Below are 23,997 nucleotides of genomic sequence, written 5' to 3'. Positions count from 1 at the left end.
CCACGGCTCAGAAGTTTCCAGGTTCGACTCCTGGCTAGCTCGCAAAATTTCAAAATGCCAAAAAAAAGTTTGTTGGCTTATTATTCCAAAGAATAACATGCACCACCCCTAAATACTCTAAGGGTAGTCAATTGAGATTCACAATGAGCAATAGAGGTTGAACAAGGAATTTAAAGGGGTGATATCATTCTATTTTACTTTTCCTTTTGCTTTAGACTGTTAAATGACGTATGTAGACATGTTTCAAGTCTGCTCGTTCCCACCGAGTACGAATACTCTCCCAGGCTAGCCGCAATGTTTACATTTTCTTGGGGGTGTTAGTTGCCGACTCACGCGCAAAGCGTTTGACCAATAGCAACAGAGTGGGTGTGCTGACCAATCACAGCAGTCTGGGCTACTCGGGAGGGCGGCCTTAAAGCGCCATGAAACAAAAAAGGACGTTTCTGAAAGATGCAGGAATTGGGTTGGCAGATATTAACAGTTTGAGAACAAAAACTGGTATTTTTGCAATACTGGCTGTTAACCCTATTCTAGTAATCCCCCCAATTACAATTGTAAACCCTGAGAATGCATAAAAGGGGATCTTTAAGGCAAGCAACCTTTCTTATTGGAGGAATTTGAATGAAGGTGTTCACCAATACCCCAGGGCTAGTGGGGCAATGGGTATCGCGTCTTTCCAGGTTTGACTCCTGCCTTGCTCGAAAGTTTTTTAAAAGGCCCAAAAACAGATGTTGTGTTATTATACCAAAGAACACCATTAACTATCCCTAAGTAACCCTGCATAAGTTTATTGAACAATTCAAAAATATCAAAAGACATTTCAAACCGTTTCTTTCAAATGAATAAAAACAGAATGAAAAACAGTGTCACGGCATCTTTTCGGCTTGTATAGCTTTGAGCAGAAAGAACAAAAGCATTGCATACCGGGATCTTGGAGACATCATCATTTTTCGATTCATCCAATTTCATGAGGGCTTAAATTCAGCTTTTCATTCCTAGTGGTGCAATGGGTCATGTGCTCGACTGCCGATCTGAAGATTCTAGGTCCAGGTCCTGGCATGCTCCAAAGAGATTCAACGTCATAAATAGGTAAATGTGTTATTCTTAAAAAAAAAGCCAATTTCCCCAACCAGATAGAATGGGCCATATTCTTACCTACATATTGGCAGCAATTTGACTTTTACAATGAAAAAATGGGCTGGGAATAAGGATTTTAAAGCAAGCGTCCTTTCTTGTTGGACGTGATTGAATGAAGGTCCATACATAAAGTGGAGGGCTAGTGGCGCAATGGATAACGCGTCTGACTACGGATCAGAAGATTCTAGGTTCGACTCCTGGCTAGCTCGGAAAATTTTAAAATGCCAAAACAAGTATGTTGGGTTATTATTCCGAAGAATAACATGCACCACCCCTAGATAGGTAGTCAATTGAGATTCACAATGAGCAATAGAGGTTGAACAAAGAATTTAAAGGGGTGATAGCATTCTATTTTACTTTTCTTTTTGCTTTAGACTGTAAAATGGCGTATGCAGACATGTTTCAAGTCTGCAAAGGGAGAAAAATCTGACCACGGCTCGGAAGATTCCAGGTTCGACTCCTGGCTAGCTCGCAAAATTTCAAAATGCCAAAAAAAAGTATGTTGGCTTATTAATCCAAAGAATAACATGCACGGCCCCTAAATACTCTAAAGGTAGACATTTGAGATTCACAATGAACAATAGAGGAAGGAACAAGGAATTTAAAGGGGTGATATCATTCTATATTACTTTTCCCTTTGCTTTAGACTGTTAAATGACGTATGTAGACATGTTTCAAGTCTGCTCGTTCCCACCGAGTACGAATACTCTCCCAGGCTAGCCGCAATGTTTACATTTTCTTGGGGGTGTTAGTTGCCGACTCACGCGCAAAGCGTTTGACCAATAGCAACAGAGTGGGTGTGCTGACCAATCACAGCAGTCTGGGCTACTCGGGAGGGCGGCCTTAAAGCGCCATGAAACAAAAAAGGACGTTTCTGAAAGATGCAGGAATTGGGTTGGCAGATATTAACAGTTTGAGAACAAAAACTGGTATTTTTGCAATACTGGCTGTTAACCCTATTCTAGTAATCCCCCCAATTACAATTGTAAACCCTGAGAATGCATAAAAGGGGATCTTTAAGGCAAGCAACCTTTCTTATTGGAGGAATTTGAATGAAGGTGTTCACCAATACCCCAGGGCTAGTGGGGCAATGGGTATCGCGTCTTTCCAGGTTTGACTCCTGCCTTGCTCGAAAGTTTTTTAAAAGGCCCAAAAACAGATGTTGTGTTATTATACCAAAGAACACCATTAACTATCCCTAAGTAACCCTGCATAAGTTTATTGAACAATTCAAAAATATCAAAAGACATTTCAAACCCTGTTTCTTTCAAATGAATAAAAACAGAATGAAAAACAGTGTCACGGCATCTTTTCGGCTTGTATAGCTTTGAGCAGAAAGAACAAAAGCATTGCATACCGGGATCTTGGAGACATCATCATTTTTCGATTCATCCAATTTCATGAGGGCTTAAATTCAGCTTTTCATTCCTAGTGGTGCAATGGGTCATGTGCTCGACTGCCGATCTGAAGATTCTAGGTCCAGGTCCTGGCATGCTCCAAAGAGATTCAACGTCATAAATAGGTAAATGTGTTATTCTTAAAAAAAAAGCCAATTTCCCCAACCAGATAGAATGGGCCATATTCTTACCTACATATTGGCAGCAATTTGACTTTTACAATGAAAAAATGGGCTGGGAATAAGGATTTTAAAGCAAGCGTCCTTTCTTGTTGGATGTGATTGAATGAAGGTCCATACATAAAGTGGAGGGCTAGTGGCGCAATGGATAACGCGTCTGACTACGGATCAGAAGATTCTAGGTTCGACTCCTGGCTAGCTCGCAAAATTTTAAAATGCCAAAACAAGTATGTTGGGTTATTATTCCGAAGAATAACATGCACCACCCCTAGATAGGTAGTCAATTGAGATTCACAATGAGCAATAGAGGTTGAACAAAGAATTTAAAGGGGTGATAGCATTCTATTTTACTTTTCTTTTTGCTTTAGACTGTTAAATGGCGTATGTAGACATGTTTCAAGTCTGCAAAGGGAGAAAAATCTGACCACGGCTCGGAAGATTCCAGGTTCGACTCCTGGCTAGCTCGCAAAATTTCAAAATGCCAAAAAAAAGTATGTTGGCTTATTAATCCAAAGAATAACATGCACCGCCCCTAAATACTCTAAAGGTAGACATTTGAGATTCACAATGAACAATAGAGGAAGGAACAAGGAATTTAAAGGGGTGATATTCTATATTACTTTTCCCTTTGCTTTAGACTGTTAAATGACGTATGTAGACATGTTTTAAGTCTGCAAAGCGAGAAAAATCCAAGCCCGATCCATGGGGACTATTCGTTCCCACCGAGTATGAATACTCTCCCAGGCTAGCCGCAATGTTTACATTTTCTTGGGGGTGTTAGTTGCCGACTCACGCGCAAAGCGTTTGACCAATAGCAACAGAGTGGGTGTGCTGACCAATCACAGCAGTCTTGGCTACTCGGGTGGGGGGCCTTAAAGCGCCATGAAACAAAAACGGACGTTTCTGAAAGATGCAGGAATTGGTTTGGCAGATATTAACAGTTTGAGAACAAAAACTGGTATTTTTGCAATACTGGCTGTTAACCCTATTCTAGTAATCCCCCCAATTGTAATTGTAAACCCTGAGAATGCATAAAAGGGGATTTTTAAGGCAAGCAACCTTTCTTATTGGAGGAATTTGAATGAAGGTGTTCACCAATACCCCAGGGCTAGTGGGGCAATGGGTATCGCGTCTTTCCAGGATTGACTCCTGCCTTGCTCGAAAGTTTTTTAAAAGGCCCAAAAACAGATGTTGTGTTATTATACCAAAGAACACCATTAACTATCCCTAAGTAACCCTGCATAAGTTTATTGAACAATTCAAAAATATCAAAAGACATTTCAAACCGTTTCTTTCAAATGAATAAAAACAGAATGAAAAACAGTGTCACGGCATCTTTTCGGCTTGTATAGCTTTGAGCAGAAAGAACAAAAGCATTGCATACCGGGATCTTGGAGACATCATCATTTTTCGATTCATCCAATTTCATGAGGGCTTAAATTCAGCTTTTCATTCCTAGTGGTGCAATGGGTCATGTGCTCGACTGCCGATCTGAAGATTCTAGGTCCAGGTCCTGGCATGCTCCAAAGAGATTCAACGTCATAAATAGGTAAATGTGTTATTCTTAAAAAAAAAGCCAATTTCCCCAACCAGATAGAATGGGCCATATTCTTACCTACATATTGGCAGCAATTTGACCTTTACAATGAAAAAATGGGCTGGGAATAAGGATTTTAAAGCAAGCGTCCTTTCTTGTTGGACGTGATTGAATGAAGGTCCATACATAAAGTGGAGGGCTAGTGGCGCAATGGATAACGCGTCTGACTACGGATCAGAAGATTCTAGGTTCGACTCCTGGCTAGCTCGGAAAATTTTAAAATGCCAAAACAAGTATGTTGGGTTATTATTCCGAAGAATAACATGCACCACCCCTAGATAGGTAGTCAATTGAGATTCACAATGAGCAATAGAGGTTGAACAAAGAATTTAAAGGGGTGATAGCATTCTATTTTACTTTTCTTTTTGCTTTAGACTGTAAAATGGCGTATGCAGACATGTTTCAAGTCTGCAAAGGGAGAAAAATCTGACCACGGCTCGGAAGATTCCAGGTTCGACTCCTGGCTAGCTCGCAAAATTTCAAAATGCCAAAAAAAAGTATGTTGGCTTATTAATCCAAAGAATAACATGCACGGCCCCTAAATACTCTAAAGGTAGACATTTGAGATTCACAATGAACAATAGAGGAAGGAACAAGGAATTTAAAGGGGTGATATCATTCTATATTACTTTTCCCTTTGCTTTAGACTGTTAAATGACGTATGTAGACATGTTTCAAGTCTGCTCGTTCCCACCGAGTACGAATACTCTCCCAGGCTAGCCGCAATGTTTACATTTTCTTGGGGGTGTTAGTTGCCGACTCACGCGCAAAGCGTTTGACCAATAGCAACAGAGTGGGTGTGCTGACCAATCACAGCAGTCTGGGCTACTCGGGAGGGCGGCCTTAAAGCGCCATGAAACAAAAAAGGACGTTTCTGAAAGATGCAGGAATTGGGTTGGCAGATATTAACAGTTTGAGAACAAAAACTGGTATTTTTGCAATACTGGCTGTTAACCCTATTCTAGTAATCCCCCCAATTACAATTGTAAACCCTGAGAATGCATAAAAGGGGATCTTTAAGGCAAGCAACCTTTCTTATTGGAGGAATTTGAATGAAGGTGTTCACCAATACCCCAGGGCTAGTGGGGCAATGGGTATCGCGTCTTTCCAGGTTTGACTCCTGCCTTGCTCGAAAGTTTTTTAAAAGGCCCAAAAACAGATGTTGTGTTATTATACCAAAGAACACCATTAACTATCCCTAAGTAACCCTGCATAAGTTTATTGAACAATTCAAAAATATCAAAAGACATTTCAAACCCTGTTTCTTTCAAATGAATAAAAACAGAATGAAAAACAGTGTCACGGCATCTTTTCGGCTTGTATAGCTTTGAGCAGAAAGAACAAAAGCATTGCATACCGGGATCTTGGAGACATCATCATTTTTCGATTCATCCAATTTCATGAGGGCTTAAATTCAGCTTTTCATTCCTAGTGGTGCAATGGGTCATGTGCTCGACTGCCGATCTGAAGATTCTAGGTCCAGGTCCTGGCATGCTCCAAAGAGATTCAACGTCATAAATAGGTAAATGTGTTATTCTTAAAAAAAAAGCCAATTTCCCCAACCAGATAGAATGGGCCATATTCTTACCTACATATTGGCAGCAATTTGACTTTTACAATGAAAAAATGGGCTGGGAATAAGGATTTTAAAGCAAGCGTCCTTTCTTGTTGGATGTGATTGAATGAAGGTCCATACATTAAGTGGAGGGCTAGTGGCGCAATGGATAACGCGTCTGACTACGGATCAGAAGATTCTAGGTTCGACTCCTGGCTAGCTCGCAAAATTTTAAAATGCCAAAACAAGTATGTTGGGTTATTATTCCGAAGAATAACATGCACCACCCCTAGATAGGTAGTCAATTGAGATTCACAATGAGCAATAGAGGTTGAACAAAGAATTTAAAGGGGTGATAGCATTCTATTTTACTTTTCTTTTTGCTTTAGACTGTTAAATGGCGTATGTAGACATGTTTCAAGTCTGCAAAGGGAGAAAAATCTGACCACGGCTCGGAAGATTCCAGGTTCGACTCCTGGCTAGCTCGCAAAATTTCAAAATGCCAAAAAAAAGTATGTTGGCTTATTAATCCAAAGAATAACATGCACCGCCCCTAAATACTCTAAAGGTAGACATTTGAGATTCACAATGAACAATAGAGGAAGGAACAAGGAATTTAAAGGGGTGATATTCTATATTACTTTTCCCTTTGCTTTAGACTGTTAAATGACGTATGTAGACATGTTTTAAGTCTGCAAAGCGAGAAAAATCCAAGCCCGATCCATGGGGACTATTCGTTCCCACCGAGTATGAATACTCTCCCAGGCTAGCCGCAATGTTTACATTTTCTTGGGGGTGTTAGTTGCCGACTCACGCGCAAAGCGTTTGACCAATAGCAACAGAGTGGGTGTGCTGACCAATCACAGCAGTCTTGGCTACTCGGGAGGGGGGCCTTAAAGCGCCATGAAACAAAAACGGACGTTTCTGAAAGATGCAGGAATTGGTTTGGCAGATATTAACAGTTTGAGAACAAAAACTGGTATTTTTGCAATACTGGCTGTTAACCCTATTCTAGTAATCCCCCCAATTGTAATTGTAAACCCTGAGAATGCATAAAAGGGGATTTTTAAGGCAAGCAACCTTTCTTATTGGAGGAATTTGAATGAAGGTGTTCACCAATACCCCAGGGCTAGTGGGGCAATGGGTATCGCGTCTTTCCAGGATTGACTCCTGCCTTGCTCGAAAGTTTTTTAAAAGGCCCAAAAACAGATGTTGTGTTATTATACCAAACACCATTAACTATCCCTAAGTAACCCTGCATAAGTTTTTTGAACAATTCAAAAATATCAAAAAGACATTTCAAACCCTGTTTCTTTCAAATGAATAAAAACAGAATGAAAAACAGTGTCACGGCATCTTTTCGGCTTGTATAGCTTTGAGCAGAAAGAACAAAAGCATTGCATACCGGGATCTTGGAGAAATCATCATTTCCGATTCATCCAATTTCATGAGGGCTTAAATTCAGCTTTTCATTGCTAGTGGTGCAATGGGTCATGTGCTCGACTGCCGATCTGAAGATTCTAGGTCCAGGTCCTGGCATGCTCCAAAGAGATTCAACGTCATAAATAGGTAAATGTGTTATTCTAAAAAAAAAAAGCCAATTTCCCCAACCAGATAGAATGGGCCACATTCTTACCTACATATTGGCAGCAATTTGACTTTTACAATGAAAAAATGGGCTGGGAATAAGGATTTTAAAGCAAGCTTCCTTTCTTGTTGGACGTGATTGAATGAAGGTCCATACATAAAGTGGAGGGCTAGTGGCGCAATGGATAACGCGTCTGACTACGGATCAGAAGATTCTAGGTTCGACTCCTGGCTAGCTCGCAAAATTTTAAAATGCCAAAACAAGTATGTTGGGTTATTATTCCGAAGAATAACATGCACCACCCCTAGATAGGTAGTCAATTGAGATTTACAATGAGCAATAGAGGTTGAACAAAGAATTTAAAGGGGTGATAGCATTCTATTTTACTTTTCTTTTTGCTTTAGACTGTTAAATGACGTATGTAGACATGTTTCAAGTCTGCAAAGGGAGAAAAATCTGACCACGGCTCGGAAGATTCCAGGTTCGACTCCTGGCTAGCTCGCAAAATTTCAAAATGCCAAAAAAAAGTATGTTGGCTTATTAATCCAAAGAATAACATGCACCGCCCCTAAATACTCTAAAGGTAGACATTTGAGATTCACAATGAACAATAGAGGAAGGAACAAGGAATTTAAAGGGGTGATATCATTCTATATTACTTTTCCCTTTGCTTTAGACTGTTAAATGACGTATGTAGACATGTTTTAAGTCTGCAAAGCGAGAAAAATCTAAGCCCGATCCATGGGGAGTATTCGTTCCCACCGAGTACGAATACTCTCCCAGGCTAGCCGCAATGTTTACATTTTCTTGGGGGTGTTAGTTGCCGACTCACGCGCAAAGCGTTTGACCAATAGCAACAGAGTGGGTGTGCTGACCAATCACAGCAGTCTTGGCTACTCGGGAGGGGGGCCTTAAAGCGCCATGAAACAAAAACGGACGTTTCTGAAAGATGCAGGAATTGGTTTGGCAGATATTAACAGTTTGAGAACAAAAACGGGTATTTTTACAATACTGGCTGTTAACCCTATTCTAGTAATCCCCCCAATTGTAATTGTAAACCCTGAGAATGCATAAAAGGGGATTTTTAAGGCAAGCAACCTTTCTTATTGGAGGAATTTGAATGAAGGTGTTCACCAATACCCCAGGGCTAGTGGGGCAATGGGTATCGCGTCTTTCCAGGATTGACTCCTGCCTTGCTCGAAAGTTTTTTAAAAGGCCCAAAAAACAGATGTTGTGTTATTATACCAAACACCATTAACTATCCCTAAGTAACCCTGCATAAGTTTTTTGAACAATTCAAAAATATCAAAAAGACATTTCAAACCCTGTTTCTTTCAAATGAATAAAAACAGAATGAAAAACAGTGTCACGGCATCTTTTCGGCTTGTATAGCTTTGAGCAGAAAGAACAAAAGCATTGCATACCGGGATCTTGGAGAAATCATCATTTTTCGATTCATCCAATTTCATGAGGGCTTAAATTCAGCTTTTCATTGCTAGTGGTGCAATGGGTCATGTGCTCGACTGCCGATCTGAAGATTCTAGGTCCAGGTCCTGGCATGCTCCAAAGAGATTCAACGTCATAAATAGGTAAATGTGTTATTCAAAAAAAAAAAAGCCAATATCCCCAACCAGATAGAATGGGCCACATTCTTACCTACATATTGGCAGCAATTTGACTTTTACAATGAAAAAATGGGCTGGGAATAAGGATTTTAAAGCAAGCGTCCTTTCTTGTTGGACGTCATTGAATGAAGGTCCATACATAAAGTGGAGAGCTAGTGGCGCAATGGATAACGCGTCTGACTACGGATCAGAAGATTCTAGGTTCGACTCCTGGCTAGCTCGCAAAATTTTAAAATGCCAAAACAAGTATGTTGGGTTATTATTCCGAAGAATAACATGCACCACCCCTAGATACTCGAAAGGTAGTCAATTGAGATTCACAATGAGCAATAGAGGTTGAACAAGGAATTTAAAGGGGTGATAGCATTCTATTTTACTTTTCCTTTTGCTTTAGACTGTTAAATGACGTATGTAGACATGTTTCAAGTCTGCTACGGGAGAAAAATCTGACCACGGCTCAGAAGATTCCAGGTTCGACTCCTGGCTAGCTCGCAAAATTTCAAAATGCCAAAAAAAAGTATGTTGGCTTATTAATCCAAAGAATAACATGCACCGCCCCTAAATACTCTAAAGGTAGACATTTGAGATTCACAATGAACAATAGAGGTTGAACAAGGAATTTAAAGGGGTGATATCATTCTATATTACTTTTCCCTTTGCTTTAGACTGTTAAATGACGTATGTAGACATGTTTTAAGTCTGCAAAGCGAGAAAAATCTAAGCCCGATCCATGGGGAGTATTCGTTCCCACCGAGTACGAATACTCTCCCAGGCTAGCCGCAATGTTTACATTTTCTTGGGGGTGTTAGTTGCCGACTCACGCGCAAAGCGTTTGACCAATAGCAACAGAGTGGGTGTGCTGACCAATCACAGCAGTCTTGGCTTCTCGGGAGGGGGGCCTTAAAGCGCCATGAAACAAAAACGGACGTTTCTGAAAGATGCAGGAATTGGTTTGGCAGATATTAACAGTTTGAGAACAAAAACGGGTATTTTTACAATACTGGCTGTTAACCCTATTCTAGTAATCCCCCCAATTGCAATTGTAAACCCTGAGAATGCATAAAAGGGGATTTTTAAGGCAAGCAACCTTTCTTATTGGAGGAATTTGAATGAAGGTGTTCACCAATACCCCAGGGCTAGTGGGGCAATGGGTATCGCGTCTTTCCAGGTTTGACTCCTGCCTTGCTCGAATGTTTTTTAAAAGGCCCAAAAACTGATGTTGTGTTATTATACCAAAGAACACCATTAACTATCCCTAAGTAACCCTGCATAAGTTTTTTGAACAATTCAAAAATATCAAAAGACATTTCAAACCCTGTTTCTTTCAAATGAATAAAAACAGAATGAAAAACAGTGTCACGGAATCTTTTCGGCTTGTATAGCTTTGAGCAGAAAGAACAAAAGCATTGCATACCGGGATCTTGGAGACATCATCATTTTTCGATTCATCCAATTTCATGAGGGCTTAAATTCAGCTTTTCATTGCTAGTGGTGCAATGGGTCATGTGCTCGACTGCCGATCTGAAGTTTCTAGGTCCAGGTCCTGGCATGCTCCAAAGAGATTCAACGTCATAAATAGGTAAATGTGTTATTCAAAAAAAAAAAAGCCAATTTCCCCAACCAGATAGAATGGGCCACATTCTTACCTACATATTGGCAGCAATTTGACTTTTACAATGAAAAAATGGGCTGGGAATAAGGATTTTAAAGCAAGCGTCCTTTCTTGTTGGACGTGATTGAATGAAGGTCCATACATAAAGTGGAGGGCTAGTGGCGCAATGGATAACGCGTCTGACTACGGATCAGAAGATTCTAGGTTCGACTCCTGGCTAGCTCGCAAAATTTTAAAATGCCAAAACAAGTATGTTGGGTTATTATTCCGAAGAATAACATGCACCACCCCTAGATACTCGAAAGGTAGTCAATTGAGATTCACAATGAGCAATAGAGGTTGAACAAGGAATTTAAAGGGGTGATAGCATTCTATTTTACTTTTCCTTTTGCTTTAGACTGTTAAATGACGTATGTAGACATGTTTCAAGTCTGCTACGGGAGAAAAATCTGACCACGGCTCAGAAGATTCCAGGTTCGACTCCTGGCTAGCTCGCAAAATTTCAAAATGCCAAAAAAAAGTATGTTGGCTTATTAATCCAAAGAATAACATGCACCGCCCCTAAATACTCTAAAGGTAGACATTTGAGATTCACAATGAACAATAGAGGAAGGAACAAGGAATTTAAAGGGGTGATATCATTCTATATTACTTTTCCCTTTGCTTTAGACTGTTAAATGACGTATGTAGACATGTTTTAAGTCTGCAAAGCGAGAAAAATCTAAGCCCGATCCATGGGGAGTATTCGTTCCCACCGAGTACGAATACTCTCCCAGGCTAGCCGCAATGTTTACATTTTCTTGGGGGTGTTAGTTGCCGACTCACGCGCAAAGCGTTTGACCAATAGCAACAGAGTGGGTGTGCTGACCAATCACAGCAGTCTTGGCTTCTCGGGAGGGGGGCCTTAAAGCGCCATGAAACAAAAACGGACGTTTCTGAAAGATGCAGGAATTGGTTTGGCAGATATTAACAGTTTGAGAACAAAAACTGGTATTTTTACAATACTGGCTGTTAACCCTATTCTAGTAATCCCCCCAATTGCAATTGTAAACCCTGAGAATGCATAAAAGGGGATTTTTAAGGCAAGCAACCTTTCTTATTGGAGGAATTTGAATGAAGGTGTTCACCAATACCCCAGGGCTAGTGGGGCAATGGGTATCGCGTCTTTCCAGGTTTGACTCCTGCCTTGCTCGAATGTTTTTTAAAAGGCCCAAAAACTGATGTTGTGTTATTATACCAAAGAACACCATTAACTATCCCTAAGTAACCCTGCATACGTTTTTTGAACAATTCAAAAATATCAAAAGACATTTCAAACCCTGTTTCTTTCAAATGAATAAAAACAGAATGAAAAACAGTGTCACGGCATCTTTTCGGCTTGTATAGCTTTGAGCAGAAAGAACAAAAGCATTGCATACCGGGATCTTGGAGACATCATCATTTCCGATTCATCCAATTTCATGAGGGCTTAAATTCAGCTTTTCATTGCTAGTGGTCAATGGGTCTTGTGCTCGACTGCCGATCTGAAGTTTCTAGGTCCAGGTCCTGGCATGCTCCAAAGAGATTCAACGTCATAAATAGGTAAATGTGTTATTCAAAAAAAAAAAAGCCAATTTCCCCAACCAGATAGAATGGGCCACATTCTTACCTACATATTGGCAGCAATTTGACTTTTACAATGAAAAAATGGGCTGGGAATAAGGATTTTAAAGCAAGCGTCCTTTCTTGTTGGACGTCATTGAATGAAGGTCGATACATAAAGTGGAGGGCTAGTGGCGCAATGGATAACGCGTCTGACTACGGATCAGAAGATTCTAGGTTCGACTCCTGGCTAGCTCGCAAAATTTTAAAATGCCAAAACAAGTATGTTGGGTTATTATTCCGAAGAATAACATGCACCACCCCTAGATACTCGAAAGGTAGTCAATTGAGATTCACAATGAGCAATAGAGGTTGAACAAGGAATTTAAAGGGGTGATAGCATTCTATTTTACTTTTCCTTTTGCTTTAGACTGTTAAATGACGTATGTAGACATGTTTCAAGTCTGCTACGGGAGAAAAATCTGACCACGGCTCAGAAGATTCCAGGTTCGACTCCTGGCTAGCTCGCAAAATTTCAAAATGCCAAAAAAAAGTATGTTGGCTTATTAATCCAAAGAATAACATGCACCGCCCCTAAATACTCTAAAGGTAGACATTTGAGATTCACAATGAACAATAGAGGTTGAACAAGGAATTTAAAGGGGTGATATCATTCTATATTACTTTTCCCTTTGCTTTAGACTGTTAAATGACGTATGTAGACATGTTTTAAGTCTGCAAAGCGAGAAAAATCTAAGCCCGATCCATGGGGAGTATTCGTTCCCACCGAGTACGAATACTCTCCCAGGCTAGCCGCAATGTTTACATTTTCTTGGGGGTGTTAGTTGCCGACTCACGCGCAAAGCGTTTGACCAATAGCAACAGAGTGGGTGTGCTGACCAATCACAGCAGTCTTGGCTACTCGGGAGGGGGGCCTTAAAGCGCCATGAAACAAAAACGGACGTTTCTGAAAGATGCAGGAATTGGTTTGGCAGATTAAGTTTGAGAACAAAAACGGGTATTTTTACAATACTGGCTGTTAACCCTATTCTAGTAATCCCCCCAATTGCAATTGTAAACCCTGAGAATGCATAAAAGGGGATCTGAAAGGGTCCCCTTTGAAAGGGGATACATATTGGCAGCCATTTGACTTTTACAATTGTAACCCTTGTCCCATGTAGTTAAATAATAAATCTAGAGTGGTTAATACAATAACACTGGGCCTGGGCTCGTTGTAGGAAACTACAACTTTGATTCGTATGTTACTGTTAGATAATTTTAATAAATGACCACCAAAACTGTATTTTAAATGTAAAAGTATACATTCACATATTTATTCACAAAATTAAATACTAGTTGAATGTATTTTAGGAAAAGAAACAAATAAAATCAGATGCACGGTTTTCTCCAATTTACAACAATGCAAACTCAATGTACCACTCACAATCAAATTAACAACACACTTTAAATGAGGTTAACCCGTTGCAGGCCTGTTATTTAAAGCTTGTGTGCGGTGGGGCCTAAAAACTGTACTGGCCGCTTCACTCAGCGTTGAGCTCAAAATAAAAGCACGTGCATGTGTAGGTCAGTACTCACGAAATCCAGGGTGTAATTAGTAGGGGCAGAAAGGGATTGGGGGATGATATTCTCACAAAGATAATGGCAATGGCGGTGGCAATCCAAACGCACACGCGGGCAATGGCGGTGGCGAAGTCACAAGCAGAAAAACACAGAAACAGCAGGGCCATCTGCTGGAAAACCCTCTCTCTCCAACGTCCAGCTCCTTTAAGCATATTATCCGATGAGCCACAATATCAAACACTATTTCATATCGAACTAGCATTAGCTTTGCGTTAACTTAAGTTACATTACAAAACTACGATATGCGGGCACATTAGCACAGAATGCTACCGCTAACTAGCACGTCGCTAACCGCGTTACAAATCCAGTACTCTTCGTTACTATAACAGTTACATATAGCACAATGGAGGCATACACATCGTATTCACCTTTTGCAGGTCACAAAGAAGTTTAAATCAGGACCACGAGTAGTCGACCTCACGATAAAACTTAACTGCTTCCCACACTACGATGCCTCCTCTTAGCTCTCAGGTCAGGTCAGGTTTCTTTCTCTACATGTGCTCACTACTCCCCACACTAACCTGCTGCACTAGTCCCGCCCGTTACACGGTGAGACTTTATTCGGATTGGCTTGTGAGGTTTTAATACAACCAAAGACAAAACAGAAATTAAATGATTTACGTGTGACAGGCAACAGGTTAAGTTAAACAAGTACACGGCTTCTTCCTCTCTTTTATATCCTGAATTCACAAATATTTTAGACTTGATAACTTAAAGACCTTTATATTAATTTATCTTTTAACTGTAAATAGTTTTATTAAACGTATTATATTTATGCTTTTAACGCGCACACATTTTAACCCATTTTATTATTATGAACTCTATTTATTTATGAACATTTAACACAGCATTTTATTATACTGTTAATTATTTTTTATGCTCTGTAACTTCTGGTTTTTATACAGGGGTACAAATGAGCTTGGTGTTTTGCTTTCTCTAATAGGTTATAGGCATAGGCTGTGTCCCTACAAAATCTGTCCAAGCACATCTCTCAGAGTGGTTAACGTGGTTCAGAGCAGAGATGTTTGAACATTGTGCATACATTGTGTAGATTAATCTTCCTGGGGGGGTGGAAGGGGCCGGTCGATGTCAACCACCATAGGATTTTGTTTTGACGAATCCAGCCCGCCCCTCCTTCTGAAGTCGAAAATAATCTCCCGATTGAAATGTATTGCTTTAATATTGAATTAATTAAATATTGAAATATATATTATGCATAAATAAATATACAATCATTTAGTTAGAATATTATAAGTAAACCATGTAGCTATTATCGTTATAACAAGATCTGTATCTGACCATTGACAATCCACTTCCACCAATCCAATCAACGAGGGTTGTAACACGAACTAACACGTGTACTTTTTCTATCGGGAATGTGGTTCAGGTATGACAATTTTTATAAAAAACTAGCCTATGCGTAGGTCTACAGCATATCATACATTTGACACATAGAGTTAGACTATTATATGTATAAGGTTATAGGCCGAATTCGGTTAAAATGCAGCCTCTGCTGGCCCACAACTAGATCGTCTTGTTGTCTCGTTATACGCTTTATAAGTTAATTAGGTAACGCTTTATATTAAGGTCCTTGTAATAAGCCTTTGTTAATAGGTAATAAGACACTTGTAATAAGACACTTATTATATGCTCATTAACAGTAATTGGTGCTAAGACTATCTATAATTGTTAATAATAACATAATAAACATGTTTATTGTGATATTATAAGACTTTTAAAAGCGCTTATAAGAAACGTGTTAACTATGTATTGATTGCTTAATAATATTAATAATAGTCTTATGAGTTTCTTATAGTTGTTAATAAAAGCATTACAAACCCACTTATTGAGTCTTACTAACTTACCTATTATGTCATTGTATAAACTTTACGAAGCATTTATTATGCTTGTTAAGGTAAATAAATCTGCACATGTTGAGCGAGTGTGATCTGTTTTGTGCCTCATATAATACCCTTAAAATGCTTTTATTTTGAAGGTCGTTTTAAACCGGAAGTAATGTTTATGCAAGTGGATGAGGGCTTGACGCATATGCTTGATGAAGTGTTTGTCGAATGTTTGGAGAACATGTCGGAATTGTCGGCACGCCACCCCAGACCAACAACTGACAGACCAAAGACAGGAACAGACAACATGGAGAAGAGGGAGAGGTCCGCACTGGAGGATGACTCTCCGGTGGTAAGGTTAAGGATGTGATGCTGTACTGCCCGTAGCTGGTTCTAGCTAGCTCTTTGCATCTAAAGAGAGAATGTATTACACACTGCGTCATTTTTTTATATGTTTACTTTTTCAGCAAACTTTTTTGGCTTACATTACTTTCTGTCACAGGCTTTGGCGTGCTACATTTGAGCTAACGTTTAGCCTATGCTATCATATGAAACTAGGTAACCACACGTATCTAATTCTAACAGTTGTGTCATGAATCCATGTCTACATGTCTTAAAGGGGACATCTCATACCACCAGGTGTGAGTGTGATTAGCCATTACAAGCAGGTTTGAACATGTGCAGCATTGTGACATCACAGGTGGGCATGTCCATCTATCCGTCACACATCTAGATGGACACGCCCACGTGTGATGTCACAATGCTGCACATTTTGGAAACGGCTTGTAATGGCTAATCACACTCACAGCTGGTGGTATGAGATGTCCCCTTTAATGCTTCTTGTACCCTGTCTGCTAACTGTCTGTTGTGGTCAGTGTTCTTCGTGTTTCTTTATAGAGAAACAAGAAAGACCCGCCAGATGAATCCCCCACCATCCCGAGACCACTGAGGAGCCGGACTCGGATTTCTAGTCCGTTTTTTTAAATGCAATTGTTTCCCATACATAGACCAATGTGTGGCGCAGCGCCACAGAATCAACACTGAGTGCCACAAATGGGTTTTTTTTGTGATTTTTAAATATAAATATCATTCCGTTCATTCATCTCCGCATAGCATTCTTTCTCCCTGTCATTCTCGGTCACACACGCACACAGAGACAAGCGCGCATACATGCCAATTGTGCGCGGCTACACTACCACCTATTGGATATACCCGCGTATCATACATGCACACGCACCGACAGTGGATTCGCCCGCTCCTCCTCTCAACGCGCCTTCAAAGGCAAACCCGAAGCAGCGGGATATGTAAGGGATAATGTACAGAACGCCGGTTATCGGGAAAATAAGCCCCGACAGGGCGAACAGGACACCGACGAGCAGCGGGTGTCTTGCTTCGCCCTGAAGGGGCTTATTTTCCCGATAATGACCAGCGATGTTCTATACATTATCCCGCTCATTATCCACTTATTATTATTATACGGCTACTTGCCAAAACGAAAAAATAACTTCCATGGTGTGTCTTTTTACAATTTATTTGTTACCAGCATTGGTAGTGTTTGATCAGCAGAGAAATAGTCCGCCAAAGACGTTGATGTCGCTTAGCAACCGAAGACGCTGGGGTTGACAAGTTACCGGTACTTGCGGAGTGATACCAAAAACGTCATCAGAGGCAAAAAATCCTTTCTTTTCTTGACAGCGGTCAATTATACTCATGATTATACCTAGCAACGGTGAACTATCAAATATAATTCACCGCCGGAAGTTGTGAAGGGCCCATGCAAGTGAACGGAGCGTTCTATGGCATTGAGAAGACCCGTGTAATAATTGTGATTAATGTGAAATGCGGTTATAGTTTATATATATTATGCCGTTCTGCCGGCGATTTGAATTCGCTCTGCAGCAGAGGCTGGAGATCGGGAAGATCGGGGGGTCTCCCGGTCGGCCGGTCCACGTTGAAATGTATTTTGTGCGCGGTTGCTCGATTACACAAATGAGCAATCGCGAAATGCCCCCCCTCCCCGGCTGGACTCCTTGTCCAACCCTCCTCCCCCCGCCACACATTGCTACCTGGGCTGTGGGAAACACTGGATGTTGATGCTCAAGAACGCGTTATGAAGTTTTTAAAATTAAAAATATCTATATTTTTCAAAAGATGTGCTTCAGCGCCATTGTATTTACAGTAGCCTATATGTATTTTTTATTTTACCTTTTATGAATCTTGATAATATATAGTACTCATTAACTGTTATTAAGTGTATATTAAAGGACTTATTAACCTTAATAAGCATGGTTCCCGCTTTAGATCCCGTACCTGCAAAATGCATAAGTGGCAGTTTAATAAAGGATTTATTAACCTAAATAAGCATAAAAAATCCTTGGGTTTGTAATGCGTTTATTAACAACTATAAGAATCTCATTATTATATATAAGACCATTATTAATTTTATCAAGCAATCGATAAATGGTGCTTATAAAGATCTTACAATAATCTCACAATAAACATGTTTATTATGTTATTATTAACACTTATTGATAGTCTTATTAACACAAATTAATGTTAATTAGCATATAATAAGGTCTTATTACATATTAACTAAGGCTTAATACAAGGACCTTAATATAAAGCGTTACCGTTAAATATATTTAAATTATTATAACCATGTAGCATTAATTTTATTGGTGTTATCATAACATCCTTTCTCATTCATAAAATCAATACATCAATATAAATTATTGATATAACGAGATCGCTACCCGACCATTGACCATCCTCTCGGAAATTCTATGAATGAAATTCATATTGACGGTATGGCACTATTTCCTTATTCTCGCCAGCCCTTCTCGAATTTAATAGACCACTTTCGTTGCTTCGAGGAGGTCTGGTGGTCTCCGTACATAATAAATAAACAAATAAATAAATAAATATAAATATGTATGTATGTATATATATACACATGCATAGTTATAAATATATATATACATATATGTATATATATATATATATATACATATATGTATATATATATATATATACATAAATACACCAACTTATTTATAGATATTTATTTATTTCGTTATATATAGATATTTATTTATTTATCTATTATATACAGAGACCACCAGACCTTGAAGCAATGAAAATGTTGTATTAAATTTAAGATGGGTGCATGGGCAAGAATAGGGATATAGTGCCATACCGTCAACATGAATTTCATTCATATAAACTTAGCACAAAAAGTAAGGAAATTTGTGTTTGGTAGACTATTTCTCTTTGGTAACAATGCTCTTTGGCAATACATCTTATACCGTTGGAAAGCCTGTTTAGTTCCCTTTCAAATGGTGCCCCATTTGTATGGAATCTGCATTTGTGGCATGAGCAGCAGTGCTGAGTATGTTCCGCCCATGAAAGATTTGCCAAATCTTTTCTGCCATTGCCAAACAGGTTATTTTGCTGTTGCTATTGTCACTTTTTTTGAGCTTCTGGTACCCCCGGGTGCTGCCAATCAGGTGCCTGATTGACACCTGATTGGGCAACTTCAAGCTGGTGTTCCACAAAACCAAGTGGTGGCATTATTTGGAGTGAGCCCTAGTACCCTCTCCAAACTGAAGGCCAAGTTCCATATAACGGGGGATGTCAAAGACAGGCCGCGAAGTGGACGTCCCAAGAAGACGACACCTCAAGAAGACCATTTAATCACCCTGTCAGCACTTAGATGCCGTAGACTGTCTTCTACAGATTTGCAATCAAGGTTTGCAGGACGATATGGCCGACGGCTCTCTGCCCAGACAATCCGGAACAGACTACACTCTCAATCTCCGGTCTCATAGGGCTGCCAGGAGTCCTGCCATGACTGCCCTTCACCGTCAGGCCCTGGTGTCAGCAACACGTGCACTGGAACCTGAACATGTGGAGGAACCTCATGTTCAGTGATGAGACTAGAATCTGCCTACAGAAGTTGGATCGTAGGGTCAAAGTGTGGAAAAGACGCAGAGAATGCTATGCTGATTGCTGCACCGATAGAATAACATCTTTTAGTGGAGGCAGTGTGATGGTGTGGGGCGGATTCTCCCTCACTGGAAAAACGAGGCTTGTCATCATTGGAGGCAATCTCAATGCAGAGAGATATAGAGATGAGATTCTGCAACCAGTGGCAATCCCATATCTCCACAGTCTGGGACCGAACTCTATCCTCCAAGATGACAACGCTCGCCCCCACAGGGCGGGGTTTATCAAAGACTACCTCCAGAATGTGTGGAGTGGACAGGATGGAATGGCCTGCTAGCAGTCCTGACCTCAACCCCATTGAACACTTGTGGGATCAGCTTGGGCGCGCTGTTTGTGCCAGAGTGACCAACACAACCACGTTGGCTGACTTGCGACAAATGCTGGTTGAAGAATGGGATGCCATCCCACAGCAGTGTGTGACCAGGCTGGTGACCAGCATGAGGAGGAGATGCCAGGCTGCTGTTGCTGTGTATGATTCTTCCACACGCTACTGAGACTCCTGTTTGTGAAATGAATCAATTGTTAAATTGTCAATATGTCTTGTTTCTTCAAACTTCAATCATCCAATTCACCAATTGAGTCAATGGCAGAATAAGCTGTTTGGCATTGTCAGAGAAGATTTGGCAAATTTTTCATGCTCAGCTCTGCTGCTCATCCCACAAGTGCATGTTCCTTACAAATGTGGCACCATTTTTAAGGATGTTTATATATATATAGATAGATAGATAGATAGATAGATAGATAGATAGATAGATAGATAGATAGATATGGTCATTTCACAGATCCCTGTGAGACCAGGTTGACTTGGTCGCTGAAACGGGGATCTGTGTGTGTGCCACGGAATATGAGTGTCATTAACTTCCATTGGAGCAAATTCCGTTGGCATATCAGGGACATTTGAAGTGATTCTGTGAGGCCACCATGGATTTTGAGTTAAGAGCCCGTGGTCAACGTTGAGACCAGGATCTGTGTGTGTGCCACGGAATATGAGTGTGAGCAACTTGCTCGTGGGAATTTTCTTAACTCAAAGTTGTCCTGAGGGCAGAAACTTTTTTGATTGGTTCAATCTGACAATCAATCGCAAGACAGGAGAGTATTGTGGAGGCGGGGCCGCCGAATTTCAATCTCAACAACGGAACGAGCCACCATTTGAATCCACCGTCAAAAGTTTGGAGCAAGGTGAGCAATTTTCTGTGAAATGGAGGATAGTATGTGCAGCTATGTGTGATTACATGTGTGCTAGCTTCAATGTGTGGTACATGTTAAGATAGATGAGCACATGTGTGCTAGCTTAAATGTGTGATACATGTTAAGATAGCTAGACTGCTAGTAAAGCTAATCAAGCTTTACTGTACTTGTATTCAAAAACAATGGTTATTTAGGGTTAGGGTAACCCTAGGCTAACCCTAACCCTAATCATTATTTGTCTGGGGGCAGTTTAGTCTCTTCTGGGCCCAGGGCTGAAGTAACATTCCCCTGCCCTCATGGCTGATTGGCCTTAATCAGAAAATTAAAGAAGAAGAGAAATTCATGATATGATGATTATGAATATCCAGAGACACGACATGACCATGACCGCGAACGCTGTTACTCTCAAACTCCTCGAATTCTGGGAATCGTCGCGTCGGCATGGTTCGCCCAGACCGAAGCGCAGTTCGCGTTGCGGGAGATCACCGTGGATACGACCAAGTACTACAACGTTGTGTCAGCTCTCGGAAATTCAACAGCATCCAGAGTGGTGAGCCTCCTTAAAAATCTTCCGGCAAGGGAGAAGTATGCGGCACTCAAAGCCCACCTGTTGAAGATGTTTGAACTGTCGGGCGCTGAGAGAGCAAGCAGGCTTTTCTCACTTCAAGGACTCGGTGACAGCAAACCGTCTGAGCTCATGGACCGAATGCTGGATCTCATGGGTGAGCACAAACCCGATTTTCTTTTCGTTCAGCTTTTCCTGCGTCAGCTGCCTTCCCAAGTTAGAGCTGCATTAGCCAACACCACGATCACTGACTGTCGGAGACTGGCTGAAGAGGCTGATACTTTTTTCTGGGGATGTTTTCCAAGGTGGACCTCGTCCGGGGATATCATCAGGTGCCTGTACACCCACTGGACATTTCCAAAACAGCAGTGATCACGCCGTTTGGTCTGTTTGAGTTCTTGCGAATGCCGTTCGGCCTTAAAAACACGGCTCAAACTTTTCAACGCCTCATGGACTCTGTTTTACGGGAGCTGCCTTTTCTTTTTGTGTACGTGTTTGACATCCTGGTGGCGAGCACGTCCAAATCTCAGCACCTGGCGCACCGCCGGACACTTTTTGAGCGGCTCAGCTAACATGGGCTAATTATCAACCCCGCCAAGTGCCAGTTTGGTCTCTCCATCATCAATTTCCAGAATCACTAACGACGGTGCGGCCCCTCTCACATTGAAGGTGGAGGCGGTCGCACAGTTCCCGCGCCCGCTCACGGTCAAGTCCCTGCAGGAGTTCCTCGGCATTGTGAATTTTTACCACCGTTTCATCCCTCTAGCCGCCCAGCTCATGCGGCTCTTGCATGAGGCCTTGCAAGGTAAGCCCAAGCATTCTGTTGACTGGACTGAGAACAGGGACAAGGCTTTTGTTGCCACTAAAGCAGCCCTGGCGAACGCCACCATGCTGGCACATCCTTCTCCCACAGCCTCCATGGCCATCATCTCTGACGCCTCACACTACGCTGTCGGTGCCGTCTATGAGCAGTGGGTGGGCGGGGCCTGGCAGCCACTTGCCTTCTTCAGCCGTCAGTTGCGCCCCAGTGAGCGGAAGTACAGCACTTTCGACCGGGAGCTGCTTGGTCTCTACCTCGCCATCAGACACTTTCGTTCCCTGTTGGAAGGTCGACACTTCACCGCTTTTGTCGACAGCTGACTATGTTTTCATTCGCCACGACGCCCACAGGGGACCGCTACGCCTGCCCTACGAGGGCCCGTTGCGGGTTTTGGAGACGGGGGACAAACATTTTGTGGTGGACATGGGCGGCAAACCGGAGCGACTCTCCATCGACCGCCTCAAGCCAGCTCACTTGGACGTGGCCAGGCCCATTGAATTGGCCCAGCCCCCACGACGCGGACGACCTCCAGCTCTGCCCCCGCCCCCTGCTCCCCTCACTCCATGCCCCACATCCGTGTCATGGCGGGACACCTGCCGCAGTTGTGGCTCCTCGACCTCCTGTACGACACCGCCGTTGTGGCCGGTTAATACGCCCGCCTCCACGGTGACTGTTTTGTTTTTGTTTTCTTCTGTTGGGAAATTCTGGGGGGATGTGTGTAGTGAGTGTAACCTATCATAATTCACCTATGTTGTTAAGTGTTCTATACACTGTTGTAGGCATATCGTTTACTGTCTTGGTTGTTCAGGGATCCCTTTAAATGTTAGGAGCGTCTCATGACGTAGAGCCCCATGCGGGATTGTTTCTACTTGCAGCGCGTTTTGACTTCCTGTTTTTCTAACGAAATAAACGAGTCACGCATTCGTGTGCTCAACGTGAGAAATTGTCTTTTTCCATTTAATGCAATTTCCACAAGCCTTTGTATTTACCTGTAAGTCAATTATGCCACCCATTGCACTCCTGACCATCCCTGGAAGAAGGGATCCCCTACTTTGTGTTTCTTCTCAAGATTTCTTCCTTGCTAATTTCAAGGTAGTTTTTTCTTGCCCTTGTGGGGGCTTGGGTAAAGGGGGGTGTCATAAATATTTTGCCTGTTAAGCCCTTTGAGACTGTAATGGTGATTAAGGGCTATACAAATAAAATTGAATTGAATTGTGGTGACCTGTGATTGTCATGGGACTGGTGTGCTTGAAATAAAATGCCCTTTCAATGCAAATGGCTGCGCTCTCAGGGATTGTGTCAGCGACCCACGTTTCTGCCTCACCATCACTGCAAAAGGTATGGCCCTCAATCAACATCATAGCTACATGTACCAACTACAGACCCAAATGTGTGTAGCTGAGGTAATGTACAGAGATTTTATTGTGTGGACACCACAATAACTTTTTATGCAGCGGGTCCATTTTGATGAGGCCTACTGGAGGGTGGAAGAATTCATTAGAACAGGGGTGCTGCCTGAGCAGGTGGGTGAATGGTTTACTGTGCCACGCCCCTCCTCAAGTGCTAATTTTGAGACAGCACCTGAGGGATGTTACTGTGGAAACCCTGTTGATAAAGCAGACATTCTTTTTTGCACATCTGAGCAATGCAAACGAAAGAAGTT

The sequence above is a fragment of the Pollachius pollachius genome (genome assembly GCF_949987615.1).
Source record: "Pollachius pollachius genome assembly, chromosome: 15".
In the NCBI taxonomy this organism is placed as follows: Eukaryota; Metazoa; Chordata; class Actinopteri; order Gadiformes; family Gadidae; genus Pollachius; species Pollachius pollachius.
Note: the sequence above shows the minus strand (reverse complement) of the source record.